This window comes from Nymphalis io, chromosome 13, assembly GCF_905147045.1.
Source record: "Nymphalis io chromosome 13, ilAglIoxx1.1, whole genome shotgun sequence".
In the NCBI taxonomy this organism is placed as follows: Eukaryota; Metazoa; Arthropoda; class Insecta; order Lepidoptera; family Nymphalidae; genus Nymphalis; species Nymphalis io.
The window spans coordinates 9,193,783-9,210,406 of NC_065900.1; the positions used below are offsets into that span (position 1 = coordinate 9,193,783).

The window sequence follows — 16,624 nt, forward strand, 5'->3', positions numbered from 1 at the left end:
GCGGCCTTGTTCTATCTAGCTCCAGGTAGTGGAGGATAAACTATATAAGTCTTTTATGAAATCTGTACATAATTATATAGGTATTTCTGACTATCATGTCTATATATATATTTCTACATACTGACAAAGGTATATGTGGTTAATTAAAATGATTTCTAATAATTAACCCAACCTTGTGACTATAATTTTATATGACCTTTTTTTAACTTTACCTAACGTAAAATATCTTCATAATAATTTCATGAGAGATTACAGCTTGCATAATTGATTTAGGTATGTATTGATTCGATCGATACTCGTTGGTCTAGTGGCTAGATATAAGGTTTGACTCGGAGGTCATGGGTTCAATTCCCAGGTCGGGCCAATAAAAGTTATTGAGGTTTTCTTTCAGAAAATTCTCATTAACATCCCGGGGTCTGGAAGTTGGAAGTGAGTACACTCCCGTGCTTCGGAACGCACGTAAAGCCGTTGGTACTGCGCCTAAACTCTTTCCGGTCGTGTCGGATTGCCGTCCCATCGGATTATGAGAGCTAGTGAATAGAGAATGCACTTGTGTTTGCGCACACACTTGTGCACTATAATATGTTCTGCGCAGTTGGCTAATCTCTCTTGAGATTAGTCGCCGTGGCCGAAACCGGTCTGAAGGACCTTATTGTTAGTGTTATGTATTGATAAATATTTATTGTATATCAATAATGACTAAAAATTTTGATCTCCGATCGTTCTTACTTGGTTCTAAAGCCTTTTCTAAGTTCGTCTGGGTAGATACCATCCAAATATCAGATACTCTACTGCTAAACAGCAATTAGTGTAATTATGTTCCGGTTCAATGACCCGTCTGCTGGGCTAAAGGCCTCCTCTCCTCTTTTTGAGGAGAAGGTTTGGAGCTTATTCCACCGCGCTGCTAATATGCTGGTTGGTTGGATACACGTGGCATATTTTCATACAGGTGGCCTCACGACGTTTTCTTTCACCACCGAGCATGAAATGAATTATAAACACATAAAAATTCAATGGTAATGGTAAGATTCACTTCTTCTAACCACTGGCCCATCGCGAAATGAGAACAATAGCTTATCATATCATCACGATCATTTTATCTGCCTATATCAACTTACTACTAGATATAGTTGTGTGTTCTCCATATCCACAAAAATCGGTCATTCCAGTAAATTATCCTAGCAACCCGTCTGCTGCGAACAAACATACACTACTATCAATATAAAAAAATAATAGAGCTACCACCACCAGGATTACACAAACCTTAGTAGAGTTTATATCAGTATCAAAAATTTACAAAGTAATTCTGATTATATGTAATGAAACAATAATTGTAAAATATACGTACAGTTTATATTATAAAATGTAGTTTATATACAGATTTAGCTAGTCAAAACATATTCAAACAGAGTTGAAATCCGCGAGAAACATGTCTAAATACTGACGTTTGAAGATCAGTTTGTTTTGAAACGTCGTACGCGACGATTGCAAGCCACTCGTTTCATGTCACGTTGAAACGCCCCCGATTTTACGAAATTACTAAGATACCGTTATATTCAACTAATATTAAGAAATAAACTTACCTATCTCAGTTAACATCAAGCAATTTTGGCATTTATTAGAATGGAATAGAGATAGATTTAGTATGTAATAATTTTAATGTATGTCGACTGTATCTTATAGCAGATTAATTTTGTTTGTATTCTCTTCAAAAGCAATATCTGTGTTATAATTTTAACATAACATTAAACATTTTTGTAAAAAAATAAATTATAATAACAATTTTATATTTTATAGTATAACTATATCACTCATATTATATTGTCTTTTAACAAGAGACAAAGCTAGTAAAAGTTGTAGTTAATAACTAACTTTTATTAAAAGTTGACAAAAAAAAAAAACTAAATTGTATACATATTTTACTAAGCCTTTACACACAGTTCTTAGAAACTAAATTATATTTTTAACTCACTATTTAGCTTAAAGATCTCCGATGAAAACTATTTCCGTAACTTTAACCAATACTATTAAACGTAAAACTAAAACGTATTCTCAGAAACGTCTTCGTATCCTATCAACTTTTTTTGTTTTAATTGTTTTGGCAGTACCGTGTCTATGTCTCGATGAAGAGAGGCGCGGGTGCGCCCCGTCACTTAACAGCGTCTTCGCAAAGCACGTCGGATTTATTTAATCCACTCGCTAAGATGAAAAGTCCTATAGAGTATACGCGATACATCGTAATCACTTTATTAATCATTTGTTACACGATATCGTAAAGTATGAGCTTATAATTACTAATGCTCAATTATGAATAATGTTTGATTAGTATTCGCAAATTTTCTATGTAATTTTTTTAAAATTAAGAACTCGCATACATGTTTCGCGTAATACAAACATTACATCTTTTTCTGAAGTTAATATACCAAAGCGATCTTCAAACATAAACCATCTCTTTCCCCGCAGTTGGCTCATCAGTCGGCCAACAAATTAGTCGGTGTCACTACGATAATATACAGTAAGCGGCGTGGTGTACTCCACGGGCTGCAACACGTCGCATAAATCGCTCAACACTGACGAGTAATGTTTTGTATGGAGATTTCTTTCGACGAAACCGCGGCTGCCGTGTAGTAGCCTTTATCTAGTCGTAAATTAACCCATGAAATTGATAAACGCGAGCAAGTTCTTTCTTTCTCCAGCCGCCGACATATCGACATAATTATTCTATTTGAATTTATGACTAAACAGGTGCCAAACCTGCGTGGGGATTGCAGATAAAGAGTGTTATGTGTATTAATATATTTTTGTACATATTTTTAAAGGACGATGACCTCTCTTGATACACTTAACAACAACAAATATAATGACAGGGTTAGACGGTGGTACCAACGATTAATCTATGTAGGCATACTTGTGCTCCAGCAACTACTTTACAAATGTATTAAATTAACAAAATTACTTGTACATATAACTTTCATTAACTATTTATATTTTTACAATCGTTCGTATGTATAAAGTATCTAAAGATAAGTTAAGCTACATCGTAGGTATCTATTATGATATCATAATCTATTCTTGGACTATTATAGCGCACGTTTACATTCTCGAACTTCGAGGTCTTAATACTCCACACTAAACATACATTTGTAGTACTCACATTATTTACAATGCAATACCAACATTTAATGTATTATTGTCGCACGTTGGAATGCAAGGGGTACTCTAACATTATTCCAACTACACCACCCTGTTACGAATTCACCGCAAGTGGTATTCTAAAACAACATCGCTTTAAGAAATTAAACAAAGACTTTTTTGCAGACCATAAATCACATTCGTGCAAAAATACCAAATGTGTTTAGCCCATGCGATTTTCTGATGCACAAGGTCAATTTGTATTGTGATCGCTTTTTTCAACATCCTAGTATTCAGATATCCAGAGAAAGGGCTTTCTTTAGACATTGTCAGAATAATTGATCTACTAATGGACATTGACATGGCTATTATACTTTTACTTTCTTGAAAGAGAGTAATAATGTACATGAAAAAAAGTTTCAAGATTTGCATGGAGCCGACCCACCAGGCAGGTAGTGTCTTGTAATCGGTCGATTTGTCTTATTGTCGGAGATGTCGTTTGTTTGTGTTCAGTGACCGCGACTGTGCTCGAGATAAAAGTAATAAATTACAAGGAACGGAAGGTGTTTGTAATGGTCGCCGCCAGAGGTGTGGCTCTTAACATTAAACGATGCACTTTTGGTATTTCAAAACGATTATCGAAATTATTTTTAATTAAAATAAAAAATATCATAATTTAAGTAGATATCAATAGTGATATAATGACGTAACTTGGATTGTAATTATAAAATTGAAGTAAGCTACCAGTTCGGATTGTAGATTATCTTGAGGAGAACCGCCCCGAAAGTCGATAGTTATATATTAGTTACTACTTGAAAATCTTCCTTATATAGTTACATATTAATTAGTATACTTGGTGGTAGGGCTTTATGTAAGCCCGTCTGAGTAGGTACCACCTATTCATCAGATATTCTACCGACCGACGGATATTTGGTGAGGCCTAAAAGACGAAAGCCATTCGTTACTTACAATGCAATGGAAATCTATTTATGTAAAACCAGGTAATTGTTTAATTTAAAATAAAGCATAAAAACTGTTGTGTATATATGTATTATATCTGCTGTTACTTTAGTAACTAAAACAAAAAGTTATTTATTAAACATAATTGGCTTTATACATAAATGTTGCTTCGGGAGAGATCAATTCAACAATTTAAAAAAACCCTTTAAACAACTTATAATAAGCCCATACAAAAAAATAATAATAACATCTAACATTAAATTAAATAAATAAATAATTCATGCCTCAACAACTGGGTTTTGGTATACAAGGAGGATGTGAAGCGGCAGTCCATTCTGCTAGAACCTTTTTAAGCGAATCCGAAAATTATGAAATTTTCGTCAAAATTTATGTTCGGAATGCATTCAAATTCATATTTCCCTCAGATATAACTTGTCAGAAGCACTGGGATTCACCCCGTATTAAACTTACACACAATTAGCTCCTGTCCCAGTGTACTTCAGATACAGACCGTGCAAGACTGCTAGCTGTATCTGAAAAAGAGTCAGGCTTCTGGCTTCAAGCTCTCCATTCTAAAAATCTAGGAACAGTGCTTGATCGGGCAACGATACGCATCGCCGTATGCCTTTGCTTAGGTTTAAGGGTGTGCAAACCTCACACATGTCCCTGTGGTACCTTGGTGGATCATTTCGGACGCCATGGACTTAGCTGCCGCAAAAGCGCTGGCCGTGCATATCACCATAGATCTCTTAATGACATACTTCGTCGGGCTTTTGCCACAGCATCGATTACTGATACTTTGGAACCGAATGGTTTATGCAGAGATGATGGCAAGAGACCTGATGAAGCGACATTAGTGCCATGGTCGGTGGGACGTGTTCTTGTGTAGGATGCAACTTGCGTAGATACGGTGGTAGTATCTCATATCAAAAATACGTCTCGTAAAGCTAGTGCAGCCGCTGAAGCTGCTGAAATTCTCAAACGCCGCAAATATTCACTTTTATCCAACGGATATGAATTTGCGGGGCTGGGTTTTGAAACATTGGGTCCATGGTCGTCCGATACAAAAAAATCATAAAAGATATTTCTAAGAAACTGGTCCACACTTCTGGTGACCCAAGAGCTGGGGCTCATTAAGCCCAAAGGCTGAGGAGTCTAGCGGTGCAGAGGCAATAGTGCCAGCGCCTTGGGTACAATGCCACAGGACAATCTTTTAGACGGCGTGTTTTTGCTTCAAATTCGTAATGTGTATTTTGTTCTTTTTATTTTAATATTGTATTTTATAAAAATTTCTGCACATAATTAAATAGATAAATAACTTGTACCTTTATTATAATATTATATAATAAAGGTGAAAAAAAAAGAAAAACGTTAAATTAAAATCCAATTTATAAAGTTTGAAATTAGAATAGATTTTTTTACACTATTCATGTGGTAAATAAGTATATTAATAATAATTTGTTGATTTGTATAACCTAAAGAAGTAATACAAATTAATTGTAATACTTCTTTAGGTAATACAAATCTACAAATTTACAAAATCTTTCGGTATCAAAAACCGAACAGGCGGATAACAACCGAGTTCATTGAATCATATTAAAACAAATAGGTAAAAAAATAGTTTATTTTGACTGTGTAGGCGTAAATTATACTAATAAAACTTATATAAATATTAAATATATCAACAGTAATACACTTTCGAGATAAGAAAAATATCTATAGCAGTTATATTTTACGTTTTTAGGGGTTTTGATATTTAATGTCGTATAATCAATTACAATATCTATTTCCTTGAACATTAGACTTAAGTTATAAATAAAATTCAATACCTACAAGACTTGTTCGACCAGATTTATTATAAAATTAATATTCAATTAGCTTTCCGCACATGATGCCGTGGCTGGGCGTGCGTATTATTAAGTTTAATTTATAGCATCATTTACGAACGATATTTTTAAATTATTACCGGTTTTTCGTCCATGGTAATTGTGGACACGATCAATTTAAGAAGCGTTCGAAATATTTTCGATGTTTTTTTAATTAAATATTAAATATATACAATTTTACAACATAGGACGTAGTTTAAAATCGATCGATTATATTTTAAACGAGTAATTATTTACATAGTGTTTTTAGTAATTGATAAATGATAGTTCCTATTTTATCTATGAGATATGAAATGATATTAATTCTTAAATTTTTTAGTAAAGTATCAGACCAAGATTAATTCGATTAAAAAATTCAACCGAGATACACTTATGCATCTACGCAGGTTTGTATGAAAATCTACACTGAAGTTTATTTTATCACTTTCCTTGATAAACTTAATTTATTAAAGTAATTTAATGTTTTCCATGTTTTATAATATATCTATAATATCTGGCCTACTGTACATAGCATATTACAGTGAACAAATGTGTGTGAAAATAGGTACACTCTCTATTCCCTCACATAGTCTGATCGGATGGCAATTTGAAAACAATGGAGGCAAATCAGACGCAGCTCAACATGCTTTTCAAGGTACAGGAATATAACACAAACTGTCAGATGCTGCTAAAAATGTATCAGCAAAACAGACATTATTATTTGTACTATCTATTCCAATCTAGAACCTCATAATATGTCGCACAAGATAACCACTAAGCCAAAGAGATAGTAAGGTAGGTAGTTAAATACTAATTTCTAAAATATGTAATAAGTATTATTATTACTCATTTACGCTGTTCTTTTATTTCTACTTAAGGGCTTAGGAGACCACCCGAGAGACGATTCTACATATAGATTATTACACAACCGTAAAATTATTTTGTCTTTATTACTAAGAATTCAAAATAAATATTGATACATTTATTTGAAGCAGAAGCTCCCAAATATTTTTATTGCGTCGTAGTAGGAAGTAAAATTTTGAAAGAGGGCGTTTAGTATACAATTTAAAATTAAGTCGGTATGGCCACTTAGAAATAGACCATCGGAAAGCTCCAATAGGAATTTATCAACGGCGCCGTCTGCGCCCGCGCACAGATTTATTGCACGTTATGTAAATGTGTACAAGATATTAGCGTCCCTAATATTTCCACGTCGTGATTAGTTCACCACGAACTTGAGAAATTCGCTCTTAATGCTGAGTTTGTACATTCGGATCCCGATCAGATATCGCTTGATTCGCATTTATGTAACCCACTTACCATCCGACCATTTGTATTATTATCCGGTTAAATGATATAAACGATTGTCAACGTTTATTTTCTTACCAGCTTTGAATAAAGCGACTTCGCGAGTGTTCAAAGTAAGTGATAAATGGTTAACAAAGAAAACCGGATTCGATTACGGGATTCTAACTTACCTTAAACAATACCTGGTATTAAGTAACACCGTCGCTCTCATACTTATGAGTATTATGAGTCGATTATTATACATGCAGTAGCTGTCGCGAACATTCATTCCACTTTTACCGCTTAATCATTTGATGTTTGCTGACGATGTTTTTGTCAAATAATCACATTATGTGCATTACATAATACCTACTCTTATTTATGTGTATACTTCAATGTTCATAGTCTATATATTTTTATGAAATATGTTTAATTTATATTTTTAAAACTAGCACATTTTGAGAAATTAAGTCTCCAAACAGCGCGATTTTTAAGATATTATTTAACATAATATTAAATATTAAGTGGTTCCAGACATTTTTGTCCACCGCTGTTGTTAATAACATAAGGCAACGAGCCAAATGATAAGTGGCAGTGACTAGAAAATGACGTTTGAAATAATATGATACGGCCCAGCGAGTGATGACAATATTTAGGACAGTTGTGTCTTAAAAAAATAGTATGACATGTTTCTGCCCATCGCTTAACTCCCATATATTTCCCACGATAAAAGTAGCATATGATACTCTGACTCTTAGTTTACATTTTTGCAAAAAATACATTCACGAATGCTGTGTGAAAGAAATACAAATCAATAAACACTCCTTGCATATATACAGAGGCTTTGAATTTGTAACAATGGGTTTACTACCCATTTAAGAAGTATCTAATAAAGCTGTAAATATCAGATCTAGGATCAAGATATTGACAAGATATTAAATTTTGCTGTCAAGGAATTTTCAATAGTTACCCGAAGTTAGGAAATTGATGTTGCTACACTCTCGTACCTTGGAAATCGAGGTTTAGCCGTAAGTTCTTCATCATTCTTTTCGGTCGTATGAGTTTCCCGGTCTATTGACTTATGGGAGCTAGTGAATATGCTTGCGCTCACACTCATGACCATATCATATCTCCTCAGCGGTTCCTCCTTGATATTAACCGGTACGCTAAAATCGTTTTCGGTCATTTCTTCTCTAATAGGGGGATGCATATTCTTTTACTGTTTGTTAGTTGAGTGACAGAGTAAAATAAATAACATGCGCTTGCAACTTGAACTATTTAAAATTACAAACATGTCACATAATCATAAGTCCTTTGTAACTCTGCTAGGTTGTGCTAATTTTTTTTTAATATATGATATAATATATAATACGATTAGTAAACTTATAAATAATAGCAAAGCTTGACAATTAAACTATCACCATGTATGTATGGCTATGTTATATTTTAAATTGGCAGGCTGTCTAGCCTACCTTTTTGTATTAAAACGCAAAACTTAAAATACAATTTATTCTCAGGCATTTAATTGTAATTTGGAATCAATGCCTGTATTATTCTTTAAATATAATACAATTTGAAGTGCTCATTTTTAAATTACGGACGCATCTAGAAATTACGTATAAAATTTCCTCATATCCAATTCACTTTAAACTATTACACCAAACATGTTGCGGTACAGATAAAATAAAAAAGCGAAGTTAAGAATTGGACGAATAAAAGTCGAGACACGATGCGGGTAGCGTTTTAAGTAGACCCGCGATAGGTAGGCGACAAGTTAAAATAATTACTCGCCGACTAACTCGCGATAGTGCCGGATTTAAAACAGGACTTTATCGTGAATACCTTAAATATCATTTCATACCCAGCTGAGGTATCTTTGCGATTATTCACGGCGGGATTAGTAGCCAGACGGAAAACCTTTACGGAATTAGTGAGGACTATGATTAATTATATTAAATAGCTCAAAGTCGGCGCACCTTTTTAGTTTCCAAATAAGCGTAATTGATAAAATAAACAAATACAATTATAAATCATTCTATTTAAACTATCGAACTGGTATCGTTCTGTTTTTATCAATTTCAAACTCTCCATGTCTATTAGTATAAATATATATTACTATGTTAGTCATATTTTGTATACCGTAACACCGTAACAGCCTGTGAGTGTCCCACTGCTGGGCTAAAGGCCTCCTCTCCTCTTTTTTGAGGAGAAGGTTTTTTTTATATATAAAAAAATATTTTGTATGATCTTTGAATATTGACATAGTTTTAGAACTTTTGTTGATTCGTAATAGTTTTCCCTTTTTAAGTGTACAGCCAGATGGTATAAAATACATTTTAAATTTATGTATCTTACTAGGCGACGTCCCTAAATAATATTTCATGAACATACAGTTCTGTTTCAATTATATATAGACAATATGGAGCTTTTATGAATAAATATATGAGCCATCTTTAATATTGAAAAAAATCAAATTCAAATTCATGCATCAGAGAAACATGGATCAATAAAAGCTAATTTGATGCATATTACCGTGCATTGAGGGCGTAGATACATGGTGGGCGGACTTAATACCGTACTCAATGGGAACAAAGTAACGCCACTTGGCTTTGTTTCAGTCTAATGACACGATAAAAAAAAATTTATTCACCTATAGGTACTTGAAGTCGATATATTTTTTATTTAAGGTAAGGTTTTTTGCAAGCCTGCCTGATTAGATATCAATGACTAATTAAATATGCTACTTTGTACTCCTAATGCGCTATTTGAAGCTTACGTAATCTAGTAGCCATAATACGAAGCACTAAAATTAAAAATATTCTAAATTCGTATAAACATTTTATATATACATTATGTTTATGACATTTTATGCAGTAAATTAAATTTAAAACATCAGTTTAGTATGTGAACTTTACCTAGAAGAACCGGTAACTCAGTGGTTTCTATTTTTCATCAATCTTATATATAAATACATGTAACAAGCATCACTACATATTATAAAAGAAAGTCCTCCCGCTACGTCTGTCTGTCCGTCTAAACTCAATAAACTTAAAACCAACAAACGGGTTTTCATACGGTTTTCACATATGGTCCGAGTATTCATTAGGAAAGATTTAAGGTGTATATTTATTAAGGCTATATGTAAATTGGCTGAAATATAACGATGACTGTTCATGATGTCGGAAAGAATCATGCCGACTGGAATCTTTACCGACGCGTGCCGCGTAAGCCAAGATAGTTATATATTAAAACTTTTTATATTTATAGATAGATATTTATTGAAACTTTTTACTCAACTTCCGGCAAATAAGTGATAAGGATTTTTAATAATTACCCATCAGATAATGAATACTTACAAATAATTTTAAAAAAGGTAATGCTCCTCCGACGAACAAGTTACTCGTTTCAAATGTTGATACCATCTGGATACACTTAGATTTTTTTACATTGAATAATGTTTATATTCTATTATTTTATATTGAGTTTTTGTTTGAAAAACCTTGTCAACATATTCAAAAATATTTTAAAACGCAAAGCCTATTTGTACCTGTGGTATCTGTTTACGAAAATGCGCACTGTTTCGATCCTTGGGAATTCCACTGAACAAGGTTTTTAGTATATTTTCCTAGTTTGCTTTTTTTATTTTATAGGAAGTGTCCTCTTGCAGGACGTTGCAAAACGGGCCATGTGACGGTAAGTGATCACTGTCGCTCAATCATAATACCGTAAACTTTTATAAAATAATGTAGATCTGGACAAAGAAGAACATTTTAGTACCTTTATTTTTTAAAAACGTCATGCAAATAAAAAAGTCGTAATTGGTTCTTACGTATGATTTGAATGAAGTTAAGATAAGCTATGTATATATGTATCTTTTTTGTCAATAAATTTAACATATATATCATTATTTTACATAATATTCATTATTTTCGTAACGAACCCGTGACCAAACGTCAAGCACTTGCTAAGCACATATATATGTATAATAATAAATTGAATCATCGTTTTAAAAAACACTGAAATTTTCCTCTACCTAGGTTTAGTTCAAAATTGAAAACACTAGACTAGATCTAAATTTAAAAATTCACCCGCTATTCATGATTAATGTGTCTGTTTGAATTGAATATTGTGGGATGAACTGTTTGACGATGCACCGACTGCTTATAATGGGCAGATGTTATAAATAAGCTTGTTCTACGGTTGCATGGTAACAACGTTTTATTCTTCAAAACATTAGACGTCTCTCAGTTGTTCAGGTGCTTTATGATACGTTTTTTTTTTCGAGTACCATCACTGAGTGTATATAAAATAATTTATATTGTACAGTATATGTGAGAGATAAATCATCGAGCCTAGAATTATAAGAAATCATTTACATAAGGTATGGCTTCAGTAAAATATACAAAATAAATACAGTATAATATTTAATTTAATAAATAAAGGAATAGAAATAATTGTCAATACAAGATTATGTATAATAATAAAGGTTCAAATTAGTATTCTTTGATTTTCACGCAGAATAATAATTATATCTAATTGTATATAGATTGTTATTTAATTTCTGTAGAATATTTCTGAATTTTTGCCGCTTCTTCCTCGTAGTACTAATATTTAGATACGGTAATAATTTTTATTAGAAATGTGTTGTATGAATGTATACAGTGATTTAAATGTGCTAAAAATGACACAAAATGGAAACCGTTACATTTTATACATTTATTTTAAAAATGTTAGGTAACTATCTAAGTTCTTTTTTGTACCCCTGACAACGAGTTTGCAAATTTATTAATGATCACTCGAGTAGTTAAGAACTGAAAGCGTAACAAACCAACAAATGAACAAAGTCACTCTCATTTATAATATCAGAAAGGATATCAGGAATGTGTTATTCATCATTTCATATTTATTTAATTTAGACTAAGATAAATTTCTCCTTCACTATGCCTTTACAAATAGTAATTACTCTAAGGGAAAAATAAGAATCAAGTTTTAATTACTTTCTTATACGTGTGAATTAACTTCGGGTAAATAGGTAATATGTAAATTAGTTAAAAAATAGTAAAGCATGCCTGTATAATATACCAATGCTTATATGAAAAATGACAAGTATTAATTGTTTGCATTTTCTTAAGGATTTTCTTTTAGGTGGTAGGGCTTTGAACAATTCCGTCTTGGTACCTACCACCCACTGGTCGATATTCTACTGCCAAACAGGAATACTTAGTATTGTTGCGTTAAAGTTTGAAGGATAAGTGCGCCAGTGTAATTAATAATTAAAAAGGGACACAACGTCTTCGTTCCCAAGGTTGGTGGCGCATTGGCGATGTAAGGGATGGTTAATATTTCTAACATCTCCAATGTCTATGGGCGGCGGTGTCCACTTAACATCAGGCGGCTCATTTGCCTGTCCGCCTATCTATAACAAAAAAAATGGATTTGAATTTCAAAATGTATGTATATATTTTTTAAATCTTTAAAATGTTACGCCTAGTCACAAGGAACACTGAAACTTAATAAAAAGTGCAATTATGCATTTTACGAAATAAACACTTTGGAGACATTAAAAAAAGAACGAAATGGTTTACAGGCCGTAAATAATCAAGCGTAATTCTATGTAATTCATTTAAATACAATAAAAATAAATAGGTAAAAATTATGATGGTGTTCTACTGATCAATTTCGGCCACGACAGTCATTCTTCAGACTAACCAACTGCGGAAGAGATATTAATTATAGTGTATGAGGTATCATTCTGTTAATCCGACACGATCGGAAAGAATTCAGATGCAGGATAGACTTTAAAAGCTTTCCGATGCTCGGGACTGCGAACTGCCAAACCAGGCTTTGTTTTATAATGTTTTACAGAAAAACCCAATTACTTTTTACTGGTCCAACCTTATATGGTAGCTACTTGACTAATTAGGCAATAAGATGTTTTATACTTCATTTATCCTTGATTTTAAAATACCTATTATATTTTTGTCTTCCGTTATATTTACAGGCTGTTACTTTACTTAACTGTTATGTTCATGTTATGTTAAATTTACTAAATAAATAAGACACATACTTCTTACGTACCTAGGGAGTTAATTACTATCTACATACTATATCTCATCATATCATATATCTATCTACTGGTGGTAGGGCTTTGTGCAAGCTCGTCTGGGTAGGTACCACCCACTCATCAGATATTCTACCGCAAAACAGCAATACTTGATATTGTTGTGTTCCGGTTTGAAGGGTGAGTGAGCCAGTGTAATTACAGGCACAAGGGACATAAAATCTTAGTTCCCAAGGTTGGTGGCGCATTGGATATGTAAGCGATGGTTGACATTTCTTACAATGCCAATGTCTAAGAGCGTTGGTGACCACTTACCATCAGGTGGCCCATATGCTCGTCCGCCTTCCTATTCTATAAAAAAAAAAAAATTAGTACGAATAACATATCACTGGAAGGAACTGCATTTTTCTAGCGCAGAGTATATGTATACTACATAAAAATATGTACAACCTTCTTTGCGCAATAAAATCTAATTAATATTCTTATTATCAACATTACACAGAAGTCACTTCATCCACAGCACTTATCGTTCTCATGATCATAGAATTGACCGGAGCTATAAAAATAACATGTGACATTTTTATTACATATATTCTGTTTTCATCTAGATGTCATTAGTCATGTCCACTTTGATGTTTTATCGCTGAACATTTTTACGTTGGCATATCTAGAGGCCTCGTTAAGTATCTACGTTGATGGAAAGATATACGATTGAAAAAAAATATATACGAAATGGTTACTTTAATCATTTTTCATGTTCAGATTTAGAGGTATGATGTTTTAGAAGTTTATTATGATTCATGAATGAATATTGATTTCATTTTTTTTTTATTCAAGTCATGATTTTTTTTTTTCTTTACATCTAAGAGTTATATTTAAACTGTACAACAGTACAGTAACAGCCTGTTAATGTCCCACTGCTGGGCTAAGGCCTCCTCTCCCTTTTTGAGGAGAAGGTTTAGAGCTTATTCCACCACGCTGCTCCAATACGGGTTGGTAGAATACACATGTGACATAATTTCAATGAAATTAGAAACATGCAGGTTTCCTCACGATGTTTTCCTTCACCGTCAAGCACGAGATGAATTTTAATCACAAATTAAGCACATGAAAATTCAGTGGTGCTTACCCGGATTTGAACCCACGATCATCGGTTAAGATTCACGCGTTCTAACCACTAGGCCATCTCGGCTTAAACTGTACAAGCGTTTCAAAAAATATATCTGACACTGACTGTCAATTTAAGTTCCTTATTATTGGGAAAATACAATTATCACTCGGTGGTAGGGCTTTGTGCAAGTTCCAAGATACCACCAACTTATCAGATATTCTACCATAAAACAGCATTAGTATTGCTATGTTCCGGTTTAAAGGGTGAGCCATGGTAATTTTAGGCACAAGGGACATAACATGTTAATTCCGAAGGTTGGTGGCGCATTGGCGATGTAATTGACGGTTAATGTTTCTTACACTACCCATGTCTATGGATGGTGGTGACCACTTACCATAAGGTGGCCCATTTGCCCGTCCGTAAAGTTTTTTTATTATAGAATAGGTAGTCTATAAAAAAAAACACTTTATAAATTGCGGTAGTCAATTATAATCAACTGCTTGCCCGAATTTGAATATGCAATATGCATAATACAAAAATAATATTTACAAAAAATACATGAAATATATTTGAGGTTTTATTTCACGAGATAATTTAATCGGCATCTAAAAAAATACGTATTAAACCGAAATCGTCTCCAGACAGAGGCTGTTTTAGTTTTCAAATTTCTCATCCATAGGTATTACGATGTCATTCATTTAAAATTCGACCATGCAATATGTCTAGACTCAGAAAATCGAATATAAATTTTTTTTGACCTAGAATTACCTACGCTAGATAAAGAGGATATTTTTGTTACTAAGAATTGTACTAAAAATAAACCGTATATCGACTTTAATTATATTATAAAACATGATACATAATGTATTTTCTCTTGTCCACAGAAAATTCGAAAATGATTTTTCAATTAATTGAGACATGGTTTTTAACTATCGTTGAATCTTATAAAGAAAGAAGAATTCATTTTAAATAAATTCCTGGATAATATTAATATCGCAGAATTACAGAATTTAAACATTGACGGCCTTACTTATCAATAATATAAACAAATACAATATATATAATTCTTAAGATATATCATTCTCCCTTGCTGTCATAAACCTTCTGTTATTCGAAAGAAGAAAACAAAACATTGTTTAAGTAATAACCTACTAAACGTTTATAAGTTAGACCGTAAATGTATTCACTGTTTTAAATTTCTTTTAGAAAAAATTGCATATATGCTATTGTAAATGCGTTTTCTAAAAGTTTGTTTTTTCATATCGTTATTAGTATTTGCTATTGACAAGCTTTTAACTAATTTTCTTTTAACTAACTTCCACCAACCCGCATTGGAGCAGCGTGGTGGAATAAGCTCCAAACCTTCTCCTCAAAAAGAGGAGAGGAGGCCTTTAGCCCAGCAGTGGGACATTCACAGGCTGTTACGGTAACTAATTTATTGATATCACATATTTTGTTTGGTCTAAATATTTTCCTCAAAAAGAGGAGAACCTTCTCCTCAAAAAGAGGAGAGGAGGCCTTTAGCCCAGCAGTGGGACATTCACAGGCTGTTACGGATTACGGAAATACTTAAGTTTTTCTGTAAGAAATCTTAATTGCTTCATTTGTAGATTTAAATATTATTATTTTATAGTGTTAAACTTTTCTTGATAACGAATTATAAATCCACGTCATGTATAAACAATAAATAAATTCTATATAATATTAATATAAGTAAAACTCAAAAACCTATTTGACAGCGTGGCGTATCCACATATCCACTGATAGCGAAGATCAACCGTCACAATAGGTATCTAATGACATCGCGAACCTTGATGTATTGCAAAATAATGTAACAGGCCGTTCGCTTGTCACGATGACATATCGAGTATACCTGTTCTGAAATATTTTCCTCCATTTATAGTCATCTGCACTTCCTAATCATATCTAATTCAAATTAGATTTTTAATATAAGCATTTCATCAATATTATCATATTTTTGAATTCACATTGAAATTCATATGCCCTCGTATTGTGTCCATTCGTTTCGTCTCTGTACAAGGATTATGTTAAAATAATGCTGCCAGTCAGTTGTTTGTGCATCAGACTGTCACTAACATTTCAATCACGTAGGGTTTTTGCTGCAACATCACTTGTGGTACTTCGGAGTTCGGACGACATCGAATATTTATAGTTTTTAAACATCTTTATCGACGCGAGTTTGACATC

General features: G+C 32.9%; 1 protein-coding gene across 1 annotated transcript in view; it reads left to right on the top strand.

The window, feature by feature from the left end:
- Positions 1-16,624, top strand: part of LOC126772702 (homeotic protein Sex combs reduced-like) — a 37,599-nt gene that overhangs the window by 18,018 nt on the left and 2,957 nt on the right. The gene's annotated exons all lie outside the window — the stretch shown is intronic.